Here is a 13,233-nt window from a genome sequence, read left to right on the forward strand (position 1 = left end):
CTGTCTCATGGTCCAGTGGGGCACACAAATGCCCTGCTGTCTGGCTCTGGAAACCTGTTTCTGCTACCCATCTACCATTCAGTCAGCAGAGCAAAGGGTCTATGGACACACGCAAAGGAAACACTGGTTAATATTTTCCAAGTTATCCCTGAAAGACCAAAATCTTTCAAAACTGCAACCTGAGACTTCCAAGTTGGCTCCAGAGCAAGTGAAAGTTATGCCTGATCTACTCTGTATGCCTTAAAAGATTAGTCTCTGCTATGCATCAGTGCAATTTGCAGGCATGAGTCTGAGCTTTTACTTACCCCTTGCCCAGGTTAGAGACAATGAAGTGGTACATGCAAAATGACTGTCTGCTTGTGAGTAGAGTTGGTTACTAATGAGCAGGTCAGTTCCAAGCACATCACCAGAGAGGGGAACGAACTCCATGCCATAGGTGCATACTCCTCCCATCAGTGTCACTGGGTTTGTTCTCAGAACAAAATAGGTCCCATGGCCTCTGTGTTCCATGCTGTGGAGTCTTCTGTCCAAGTCTTGTGTTGTTTCTTCATTTTTTCTGGTGTGACATGTAGTTTTGGGTGACCACAGTGACCTCAGGGGACTCTGGGATAGAAGATCAATCAATGGTGATAATCAGCACAGCATTAGGCGTCCAAGCCAATGGTAGAAGTGTGGGACACCAAGGAGGTCCTGTTTTCAAACATGGCTTAGCAGCAAAGCCCTTTGGAGCTCATATCACTTTGCTCCTAGGGCAGGGCTGTCCATCTGGTGGCCCAGGAACTGCATACAGCCTCCCAAGGGTTAACCTGTGGCCTCTCTGGCTCCCCCTCTCTGGGGATGGGGCAGAATGGCATGGCCCATGGGGCTGAGGGAGCCCACAGCTGGCGGGCTCTGGAGTACGCAGGGATTCCACACTGTGCAAGGACACCAGCATGATGCAGTGGGGGTCAGCCATTGCACAGTGTGGTCCCATGTGGCGCAGTGCAGGGGGACCAGTGCAGTGCAGCAGGAGGGCACCCACCACACAGTGCAGGCAGGCCCAGATGGCATAACATGGCATGTGGCCTGGGGCATGTGGCCCCTGGAGCATGTGGCTGAATAGCCTGTGACCCCCAGCCACTCAGAAGCTGGACAGCCCTGCCCTAGAACATCAACCCCATCCAGAGAGACTGTAGTTTAGGTAATTTGATTTTGTTGACTTGAATTTCCCAGGTAAAATCCCCTTCTCACCTTGCCCAAAACAGTCATGTGCTGCCGCTGGCCCAAGTTGAATACCTGCGTTCCGCTGCAGAGGTATGACTAAATGAAACAATTCCCTGTCTGACAGAGAAGGCTAGATCCTCAATTCTTTGACATTTAGTCTGGTCCAGCTTGGCAAATCCCGCAGCAGATTATTCACCAGCACTAATGTGAATGTTCAGACAAGCTGGTTTCAGTTCTGCTTGTGCCCATTTTGCATTTGTTTTCTGCAGATAACCTGGCCAGCTAATTTCCTGGCAGGGTAATAGCAAATCTTAAAGGGACTAGAGGCAAAAAAGCACAGCCAATTTCATACTCATGCCAGGGGCCTGATTCTAAGAGTTATGTTCATCCAGTCAAAGGTGAGAAACAAATACCATGTGACCGACAGATGTCCAATGGAGACATCTGAAGCTGACACACTTGAAGCAACACACACAACATGCACACAGCCCATGAGCAAGCCAGTGCCTGAAATTCACATGCATACAAGATGCAGTGATTTATTACACACAATGACACAAAAGCTACGGATGCTGTGATTGGTTTTGCTGACTGAAATCAGGCTCAGACAGAAGTCAGGTCCAGTTTTCCCAGGACCCTTTAGAAAAAAGATGCTGCATCCACATCATGATCATAATGGGCCCATTTTTAAATCAGCCTGTGATCTGGGGGCGTGTATTTGTAGGAGACCAGCTTTCCAAAGCAGTTTGTGGGCCTGGTTTTCAGAAGAACTGGAAAGCTCTGCCTCCTGTTAACTTCTGCTGGAGGTGAGGGTCCTTCGTTCGTTTGAAAATCAGGCCCTCCAAACCTCAACTTGGGTACCAAAAAGGGATTCACACCCCCTTACTCTATACCTCATTAGAGGCATTTTCACACTGGGGAAAGTGTGGCTGGGGTGAGTCGGGGCAGGGAGGGGGCGTGCAGTGTTTATTGTCCCCCACTCCCAGGCTCTAAGCATCACATTCAGTTGGTTACATCTGTTTGTCTGCTGAGAGCAACATCAGTCAAATGGAAGCTGACTGCGCACATGGGCGCTCATATTAGCCACAAGGGACTGTCACGTGGTGGCAAACACTTGATCGTGTCCATGGATTTCAAACAGGTGTTTCCATGGAGGCTCTTGGAGAACTCACCCTTGTGTTCCTCCTATTAGCAGCTGAACCCAGGGGAGAAACCAGCCCACTCCAGGCTATGGGCCAAGCCCCCTCATGGGACATTGTGTCCCTGAAGACAGGGATCACCATAACCCCAGTCCAGCCCCTGGCAGGAAGCAGTGCCTGGGCTCCTAAGTCCAGCTGATGTTTGTGATGGGTCCCCTGAGGCTGGGATTGCAGTCAGCACAGGATTCCGCGTGGGTTGTCAGCAATTCTGCACCCAGGCCCAAGAAGGAAAATGTGACCAAAGTGATTCAAACCTTAAATGGTTTTGGGCAGGGTCATGTCAGGTGTTGGCCAAGGTTTGTGTATGGTTTCTCCAGGGAGAAGTAGCTCCTCTCACCTCTCCTCCAGCATCTCAATTTGTCTCCTCCCCGCCTTTCCATGATCTGCCCTTGCCTACATCCTGTCTCATCCCCCATTGCACCCATGGTAAACCCTGCACTGTGGCCCTGTTATGTTGTCCTTTACCAAGGTCATCATGCCCACCTGGCCCTGAATTCTGTGCCGGTTCTCTTCCAAGCTGGCTTCCTTTCTTTCTTACCCTCGTGACTTTCTTAACCTTCTCCCCAGACCTAACATGACCTCCCCACATATGCCATGTGCCCTCTATCTTTTCCTTGACCCTCCCTGCTTTGTCCTGTGCTCCTCACTCCTCCCCTCTGCCCACTCTCAGTGCTTGCTAAAAACAAGCCAGAACTACACAAATCAGACCACTCTGAAATACCGTGCATGTCACCTTGTCTTGCTTTAATGCCTCGTTTGGCTTTCCCTTTGCATATCGTCAGCTGATTTAGTTCACATGTCTTATGAAGGTGCTCAGTTCTTTGGGCGGAGGGTGGTGTCTCTTTAAATCTCAGCAAAGCACCAAATAATGGTGTGGACTGATGACAACAGCAATTGACTTTGCATCTGCAGTTCCTCACCAGTGTGAGCCTTTGCATTGCAAGCCCTGGACCATTTTGGGGCTGCATGCCCAACTTCCTGTTTATCAACCTGTTTGGTACAAGGCTGCACAGGGGGCTGTGACATACCCTTCCACTATAACCTCCCCCTAACCAGCCTTAATTCCATCCCCAGTAGTCTTAGGACCAGCATTCAGGTCATCTTCATGCAGGACTTGGACTTCCACTTTTCCTTGTCTTTTGATATCATTCACATGTTTGCTGGAGGATTTTGAAGACGTGCTCAAGAGTGCCTCAGTTTTGTAGTAGTGCAATTAGTGTAATAGTCAGAGCAGGTTGGATGGTTGCACTGTATAGCTCCTTTCTGTGCCATGGTGTTCTTGTCTACCCTCTTTCACTCCCAGATCAGTGCCCATTTAAAACTTTCATGTCTTACGGTGATGTGTCCATAACAGGCCATGCAGGGGAGAAGGGTGCTCCCTTTGTGCATTTGCTAGATTCATCCCCAGGCTAGCCTCAGTCAGGAGTGATAGCTTAAGCATCTATTAATGGAAAATGCCCAAAAATTCTATCCAGCTTTTGTACACTAGTAGCCTCCAAAGAACTGACCTTATTTCAATCTGGATCCATCTCAGAACCAAAGTGGCCAAGGAAGCTTCAATGAGGGAGCAGCTGTTTCATGATCCTGCCGTCTTCTCCATTAACAAGTCTCAGTGCAGACCCATACACTCTCCATTAGATCAGTACCAGGCACCATGGAGAGCTCAGCTCCAAGCACCCATTGATGGTGTGGGAGTGCCTGCCCTTGCCTTTTTGCATCTGGTCACTAATGGTGTGATCTGTCTCTGCCCTTGTTCTGTGTAGATCTCAGAGTCAACACACCATACTCTAACTCTTCACCTGGGAGCGAAAGATCACCCCTGACATCATCAGATCCCAAAGGCCGAAGATCTCCTTAGGCACTTCTTGCCTTGATGCCTCAGATTTAATCCATGGGCCGCCAAGGCAGCATTAGTGACATCTGAGGTAGGATCAGAGGAATCATCCCAATGGCTTTTAAATCTATAAGCCCCCCTGCAAGACCAGAGCTAAGATGGGAGAGAGGACCATCTTTCCTCTCCTCGCACCTTGAAAACATGTATCCAGGATGGCTCTGAGGTTATAGTTAGTCTTGTTCTTCGGATTTCTCCCTCCCCTCAAGATTCTCATAGAGACCACTTGCATTCATCATACCCTAGGGCTTCTATGGCACAAAGGACATTGTCTGCCCATCCAGCCAGAAACCATTCCCCTGAGAGAACTTCTGCTAAGTGAACTGTACTTCACCCATCTTCAGAGCACACTCTCTGCATTTCCTTGAAGCCTGCTTTTCTCTTTAGTGACAAGTCTAAAGAATGATCTTTGGAATCTGGAAAGGTGGTGGAGGAATCAGATGACCCTAATGATCCTTGCAGAATCTTCCCCTTCTCCCATACCAGAAGGAAATGAAACCACACCATCCATGAGATGGCAAAGGAAGGCTGAATGGACCAGGGGCTGTGGTCCTCTCTGGCAGGACTACAACACTCCGGAGTGGTCAGAGGTCACAAAGCCTCTTCAGGGTCAGAAACCAGGCAAGACTGTTCATATAAACAAGGGACTCTTCACACTAGCCAAAGACTTCTAGTCCAGGCTTCCGTGACCTAGGGAAAGTATGCTGGAATATGGAATGGTAAAAATTAAGACAATCTTGTTCCAGCATAAGATCAGGGGAATGAGGGAGGCAGCTTTCTAGGTAGTGATGGCCAAGTACAGTTATCTAATATTGGCTGACTCTCCAACCTTGAAAAATGATACCTAGCTCTTCTGTAGTATTTTCCTCCATGGAGTCTAAGAGTTGTGTTCATCCAGTCAAAAGAGAGAAACAAACACCATATAACCAGCATGACATGCACATCATACATGACTCAGGTTGCAAGCTGTAGTGTTTTGAGGAAAGGGTGCATATTTTTTACCATGTCATTCCTGGAGCCCCTTACCTGCTGGAGAAAAACAGGCCACGCAGTAGACTGGAATCAGAGAGTCATGGCTATCACTGTTAGTGTCTGTTGCATTCTTCAGTAAATTGAATATCCAAGATGGTTGTGGGGGGTCTTTTTTTTTGGCCTTTGAAGACAATGTCAAATAACCTCCATATTGTGTAAGAGCTGGCAGAGATCCTGCCTGTCTCTTGAGTTTATTCCTTATAGACTAAAATAAGCCTCTCCTGTACTCCTCCAACCAATCCTGCTGCTTTCTTGGGTCATCAGAAAAGTAAAGCAAAACAGGGGTCATTTTGCTGTCTTACACCAGTTTTTCACATTAATTTCTTTTCTCTGTAGTATCAGATCTAGAGTCTGAATGTGTGTTGTTGCCTGTGAGCCTTTGGTGATTTCCATCTTCCAGTCCAGCTTCTGTTCATCCTATTATAAAAAGGTTACTCCAGGGTAGGTCATGTCTATCCATCAGTATAGAATCAGTTAGGAGCTTCAAATACCCTTCATTTGAGCCTATCTGACAGGGCTTCTCCTTACCACCTTTCCTACAAAGCTGTTTTCCTAGAAGCCATTACATCAGATATGTGGCCAAGGTAAAAGAAACTCATTTATGGCTATCTTCCTTTGATGGCATCTGCTGAGGATAATACAGTACTGCACCCATGCCTTGAATACTTCCATGAAGTGATTTCCGTTAGACTGGTTAAGATGAAATTCTGTCTCTTTCTTCCCTCAACATCATGACTCGCCAGATGAAGTGAAGCGGCATGCATCAGGTATTGAGAGGGTATTGTGTTATACCTGGAAAGGACAAAATCCTTTGCAGATTTTCAGGGTCATTGGTGGTACTTCAGAACAAGTCTAAGAGGAAATCAGTTTCTGTTCAGAGGCTGTATAAACAGACTAGACTCCGGATTCAACCCAGACCAAGCAGTGATTTATGGCCAACTGGTCAGGGAGCCTTCAGGCAATTTCCCAGAGCACTTTGCCTGCAACTCTGAACATCGCAAAGCAGTTGCCTTGAGTGCCATTCACACAAGACTGTATTGACTAAGGTGCTAATGTTGAGAGAAAGTTATTCTGAGCTTTGTTTAATGAAGGATTATTCCTCAGCCTTACTCCAGTGGGTTGTTAGCTGCTAGTCAGTTTGCCAAGCGTGAGGATCTGCAGAGACAGTCTCAGATGGAGAAAGGATACGCACCTGTAACTAGTCTTTCTGCTGCTGGCTTACATTCCACCATCTCCATCCCTTCTTCTGAACGGGTGGAAGGGCTCAGCAAATGAGCATATCTGTGGAGCCATACATCTGGGTGACATGATATTAGGGTTTGTGCCTTGCATCCCTGAGGGTGGGCACTTCAGAGACAGTGAATAGAGAGCTTCAGGTGAGTAACCTTACTTCATTTTATTCAACCTGATTTCCTTGTCCCATTCATGTTTCCATCCTTTCATGATCAAGCATTCTAAGCCTAGTTACAGCATGAAGTCTTCAGCTACTTTTACCTGCAGTCTAGGAAGCATGAGACTGGAACCCCAATACATCTGGCTACTCCTTGCTGGTCAGTAGGTTGCAAAGTCATGACCAAGCTTAGACAATTGTTTGGCTTCATTTCCCCAGTCCTAGTTGCCCAGCTAGAGAGACAGCATGTTTCCCTCTCCGACTGGCATGCTTTGGGAAATGGATTTTTCACATGCTGCATGTAAAACTGGAGTTCTGAATGCTGACCCATAGCCAGAGGCCACCAGCTGCACCTAATTTGTGAAAAATACATGACTTGCAACTTCCCTTTGGGTAGAAACATGAAGTTATGGATTGGAGAGACAGCCAGTCCCAGCATGCTTTGTTCAGCCTGGCAATATGGCCTCTCACATCTAAAAGGAACATGGCATGCCAGGCCCTAAAGGCTATGGTTTACACTGCTGAGCTAAAGCACTAGAGTTAAAGCATGGTGAGACTGCTTACCTCTCACTTTCATGCATGTGAGCGGATCAGTCAGGGAGAGTCATTTTCCTGCTGGTGCTGACAGCTGGGAAGACTGAGCAGTGGTTTTCATAGCCCTTTATTAAGTATTTAGCAATGTTTCCTGGAAGAAAAAACTGTAGCATACAACCTGGAGTCTTCCTTTGCCACCTGCTTCATGTTCAGAACTATTAATAAGCTAGTCTTGCTCTCTTTATTTAAATATTTTTTGTTGTTGTTCAGTGTTCAGTTATTTCAGCAGAGAAACAGTGTCTTGAGAAAATGGATTTAGGGCCTGGCTACCTGCATCCTATCCCCAGTTCCACCTCTGATTTACTGTGTGATCCTGGGTAGATCAGTTGCCTCCTTTGTGCCTCATCTTCCCTCCCGGTAAGCAGAGTTAGACAACTAAACAAAAACAAGAAGCTGTGCATTTCAGAGTTGCATACATGACCATTCATGGCAGACAAATAATAAATTTGCACATAGATTTTCCAGTGGGATGACCTTGCCAGCTCACATCCAGTCAGGGAACAGAACTTATACCATTTATCTAACCAATCACAGCTGAGCATTATGGAAATGAGTAATTGTAGCCAAGCTGGACAATACAACATTCTCCAAAGGTATTTGCAAAATAAATCGAGACGCCAAAATAAATCCAAACATTGGAGGATATTCAGAGAGATGTCATAAGTTTAAAAAGCCCAAATTCATCAGGTAACGTATTCATTTTTAGTTATTCCCATAGCTTTAGCAATGGGGACAATAACACTGATCTCTCCATAGGTCCTGAGTGAGTGTCAGTTCATGCGTACAAAGCCTTGTGAGATGCTTAGAGGGAAAGGTGTTCGAGAAGGGCAGACATTGTTATGAGAATCCTCAAAGGCACATTTTCTATTCTTGATCAACCACAAACAGGAATGAAACTGAAAAAACTCCATCAAACCAATTCATCTTTTTTTATGTTTTGTTTCCTCCAACCCAACCACTACTGTACCTAACCAGACCAGGCCAATCATTGCTCCAAGATGGCCCCACAGTTGCCTAGCAACCCTCTAGCTGTTATGGGAGACCCAAACAAAATCTGTCCCTCCCAAATAAACCGAAACTGTAAGTGACTAACTCATGTTGTCATCGTCCTGTGCGATGACGCCATGTGGCTGGTTGTTACCTCGTTGCATGACTTGACGTTGAGTATTTGGTATCTCTCTCTCTCTATATCTTTATTTTTTCTGTATCAGTTCTTTTGTTTTGGCGATTGTGAAGTGCCGTATTGAAGCCCATGGTGGATAGTTATTGGAGTGCTGATTGGTCAGTCTTACTTAGTTGTGACCTTTGACCCCTTGAACACCACTTCCTCCTCCTTTGCCCGTTCTTCTTTTCTCTCTGTTGTAATGTAACAATATCTGTATATGTGTTTCACCTGCATTCACCATATGGCCATGATGACTGGGGAACTGTCGTGATTGTTATGGAATCACCCTTGATTTTGATAGTATTTCTAAAAAGAAATGGTTTTCGCTTAATTTTAGTTAGACATAAGAAGTCTTTTATTTCCCTTTCTTTGAATCACCTTTTTTGTTTTTTACTTTGTAAAGTAGAATCTCAAAAAGAAAGAAAGAAAGCACTCGGGGATATCCCAGATGTTGATCCTTTGCTCTGAGTCGGAACCTGAAGTCTTGCATTTGTTTCCTGGATCTTCCTTCCCATCCCATGCAGGAGGGAGTTCATGGAAGAAAAGCAGAAAGTGACAGCAGAACTTGAGGGGCAGAAGCTGGGAATTTTTAAAGAGTCTATAGGAATCTGGTGTCCACTGCAGAGGGTTTATAACTCAACTCTTCACCCAGAGCTATTCCATCCTGAAAAGACATTGGATTTCCCTGCAAAGCATTCTGCTTAAATGAGAAGGGATAAAGCAGTCAGCCTTTGTGAATCCTCAAAGCTAGGAAGCCTAAATTCACAGTAGGAAAAAGTGCTAAATGAAATTTGCCAAAGATGCCTAAGTCTAAAACCTCAGTTGATATAATTGCATTGACTTCACTGGAATTTCACCAGCAGAGAATTTGGCTTCTAATGTTTCTTTAATGCAGGACATTTTGCAGAGACATTAAACTAAAGGTAGTGACCTAGCTAAAGGGCCTACATGTTTCCTCACCAGTCACACAGATGCTCCTCCATACCACTTAACTAGTTAGTGAGGACCCCAGAAAAGTTAGATATGTGCTGGACTTTTCATATTCAGAGACCCAGCCTCAAATCCAGCTTCACTTCCAGGTGGCAACATGGTAAAGGGAACTCCATTTAACTCCTAAAAGACATTTCTCCACATGGCAAAAGCAATCATTTGTATAATATGAAGGAGGTCTGGTTTCAGGTGGACCAAAGACTGAGACAACAAGGGGAGCTACAGGTCGGAGCTGAGGTGGGGACTGAAGAGTGCATTAGCAGAAGAGTTGGTGGGTCAAGACTGAGATATGTTCATTGGCAGATCTGAGTAGGGAGCCCATGGCTGGCAGAGTGAGGGCACTGCAAGTCCAGACTGAGGTGTACTATATGAGAGGAACCCAGGTCTGGAGTAACAGTGGGTGTTTCAGCTTAGGAGGGAAGAGCACTGGTGGAGCTGGTCGGGCAGTAGGGCTGTAGGACATCCTTGAGTTGCCTGAGCAGAGCTGGCTGAGAGAAAGGAACCCACATTAGCAATGTGACTATCCAGTAGTGCCCCATCCTCTGCTACCCTAGTACTACAACTCAACATGTGTCAAAGCCTTTCCCAGTGGGCTTCTCTGCATTTTACGTCCAGTGGCTTGGCAGATCCTCAGCTGGCTTAGCAGATCTAACATACCCTTTGCTGTCTTGCAGGTTGGATGCCCTGCAGCGTTTGAAGAGTATTCCCCTTTTCCCAAGTGCAGTATCCAAACTTGTAACTCTCTTTCTTTGCAACATATCATGGATGAGGAGGAGGAGGAAGAAGAGGAACCAATGGAGGAGAAGAAACACCAGTGAAAAAAAAGAGAGCCATTTCGGTTGTATCTTTTCTTTTTCTTTTTTTAATTTTCCAATCGATTTTGTTTGTTTCTTAACAAGAAGGGAAGGAAGGACGAACAGACAAAAGGAAGAGAGACACAATGATGTTGGACAAGGCAAACAGGTGCAAAGATTTGCTTAAACTCTGAAACGGCGGCTGCTTGAGAAGACTTTGTGAATTCCTCATGTGGAAAAAGGCAGGATTCTTGAAAGGAATAAAAAACAAACCAGCCCAGGATTGTCAGCTGGGACAGCTCAGTTGCGAGGACAAAAACCTACCTTTTTAAAGCACTCATTTGCTGCTACAAATTTCAAAGGAGGAACTAGGAAAGAGGCTCCAAACGGATATAAACCAAAGCCAGTGGGAATGGACCAGGCTTGTATGTTTCACCTGGATAACGTTTTGTTTAAAAGGGAAAAAGGAATTGATTTTTTTTTCCACATCTGGCTGGAAAAAAACAGAAAAAGAAATCAAATGATAAGAGGATGTTGGACTTAGAGAAGATATATATAAATAAGTATATATATATATATATCTATATATATATATATATATATCGAGATATATATATATATATATCTCCCATGGAGCAGGGCGGCGGGATCTGTTTCTCCCCGCCTGCTTGTCACTGGCACAGGGACATAGGATTACTTCTTTCAAGTCATATCATTCCTTAGAGTTTAGGGACCAAAGGACTATTGCTTTTTTAAATATATATATAAATAAATTAATTTAAAAAAAAACAAAAAGAAAAGAAAAAAGGTAAAAGTATCATGTAAAAGCTGCAAGCATTTCAAAGAGAAACACAAATCAAGGTAACTAAAAGGAACTTTGTTTGCAGTGTAGTGTGTTCCAGTGGCCTAGTGACTGCATAGGTGGTAGGAGTTCAAAGGAGTAAGTAGCTGGGGAGTTTTTCTGGGGTTATGGAACGTGGAAAGATAGTATTTCTATTACAGCAGCCTCTTCTCCCCTCCCCTCCACCCACCCAGCAAAACAAAAAAAAAGGGAAGCAAAGTTCGTGGTGCACTAAGAAAACTGGTCAAAAGACCTGATTTTATTTCCCTTAGGAACATCAAAGGAAAATCATTGCTTCTGAAATTCTTCACAAAATATTTGGACTTTCAAGAGACAAACTTGCAGTGAAAGCTATGGTTTGTTTCTAATGGAAGCATCCAGTTTCTCCCCAGTGGTAACATTTCACTGTTGGTGCAGGTGCATTTTGCATTTAAGAACTTTCGGTCAACATTTTTTTGACCAGTTTTTCATTTTGCGGGAGTGATGAGGAGGGTATTGCAACTTTAGCTAGCTAACAAAAACATTTATGATCTGATTCTCATCTCATTTATGCTGTGTATGAGAAGAGAATCAGACCCATCAACCTATACCTGCAGGGCCAAACCCAGCCCCTGGTTACACCAGTGCATTAAAGTCATTCATTGCATTACCAGCATAAGAATTTGGCTCAGAAGCTACAGATAGACTGAGATCTGTGAAACATGAGTATCTAATGCTCTAGCATGAGGCTTTATTAGACTATGCCAAACACATATGTGAAGCATACCACTTCTCCATGAGCTCACTCACACATGCAGCATCTCTCCTCTATCATATATATCGAGATATATATATATATATATCTCCCATGGAGCAGGGCGGCGGGATCTGTTTCTCCCCGCCTGCTTGTCACTGGCACAGGGACATAGGATTACTTCTTTCAAGTCATATCATTCCTTAGAGTTTAGGGACCAAAGGACTATTGCTTTTTTAAATATATATATAAATAAATTAATTTAAAAAAAAACAAAAAGAAAAGAAAAAAGGTAAAAGTATCATGTAAAAGCTGCAAGCATTTCAAAGAGAAACACAAATCAAGGTAACTAAAAGGAACTTTGTTTGCAGTGTAGTGTGTTCCAGTGGCCTAGTGACTGCATAGGTGGTAGGAGTTCAAAGGAGTAAGTAGCTGGGGAGTTTTTCTGGGGTTATGGAACGTGGAAAGATAGTATTTCTATTACAGCAGCCTCTTCTCCCCTCCCCTCCACCCACCCAGCAAAACAAAAAAAAAGGGAAGCAAAGTTCGTGGTGCACTAAGAAAACTGGTCAAAAGACCTGATTTTATTTCCCTTAGGAACATCAAAGGAAAATCATTGCTTCTGAAATTCTTCACAAAATATTTGGACTTTCAAGAGACAAACTTGCAGTGAAAGCTATGGTTTGTTTCTAATGGAAGCATCCAGTTTCTCCCCAGTGGTAACATTTCACTGTTGGTGCAGGTGCATTTTGCATTTAAGAACTTTCGGTCAACATTTTTTTGACCAGTTTTTCATTTTGCGGGAGTGATGAGGAGGGTATTGCAACTTTAGCTAGCTAACAAAAACATTTATGATCTGATTCTCATCTCATTTATGCTGTGTATGAGAAGAGAATCAGACCCATCAACCTATACCTGCAGGGCCAAACCCAGCCCCTGGTTACACCAGTGCATTAAAGTCATTCATTGCATTACCAGCATAAGAATTTGGCTCAGAAGCTACAGATAGACTGAGATCTGTGAAACATGAGTATCTAATGCTCTAGCATGAGGCTTTATTAGACTATGCCAAACACATATGTGAAGCATACCACTTCTCCATGAGCTCACTCACACATGCAGCATCTCTCCTCTATCCCCTCACCAAGACTCAGCTTTCCTGTCAGAAAGGGTCAAAAATATGCATCAGGATACATCTGCCCCTTGAACTTATCTCACTGATAGCTGCATTGCCCAAGGGAAAAAACATGCCAGTTAGTAATATCAATTTAAATATCAAGGGCTGGATTCTGCACTGATTTACACCCTCTGCCATTCCAGCAGAGACAAATCAGCCTGCATGGGGCAACCATCTAAGCTTATCTTGACCCATCAAGTTTAACTGAGGTCATAATTCATCCC

At 44.5% G+C, this 13,233-nt stretch overlaps 1 protein-coding gene across 1 annotated transcript in view; it reads left to right on the forward strand.

Annotated features, from left to right (window-relative positions):
* CELF6 (CUGBP Elav-like family member 6) overlaps nt 1-10,563 on the forward strand; it is a 193,421-nt gene extending 182,858 nt beyond the window's left edge. Inside the window, exon 14 of the mRNA XM_025214009.1 lies at nt 10,139-10,563. The gene's annotated coding sequence lies outside the window, so the exon portion shown is untranslated. The remainder of the gene's footprint in view (nt 1-10,138) is intronic.
* The last annotated feature ends 2,670 nt before the right edge of the window (nt 10,564-13,233 follow it).

Source organism: Alligator sinensis, unplaced genomic scaffold, assembly GCF_000455745.1.
Source record: "Alligator sinensis unplaced genomic scaffold, ASM45574v1 scaffold971_1, whole genome shotgun sequence".
Lineage (NCBI taxonomy): Eukaryota > Metazoa > Chordata > Crocodylia > Alligatoridae > Alligator > Alligator sinensis.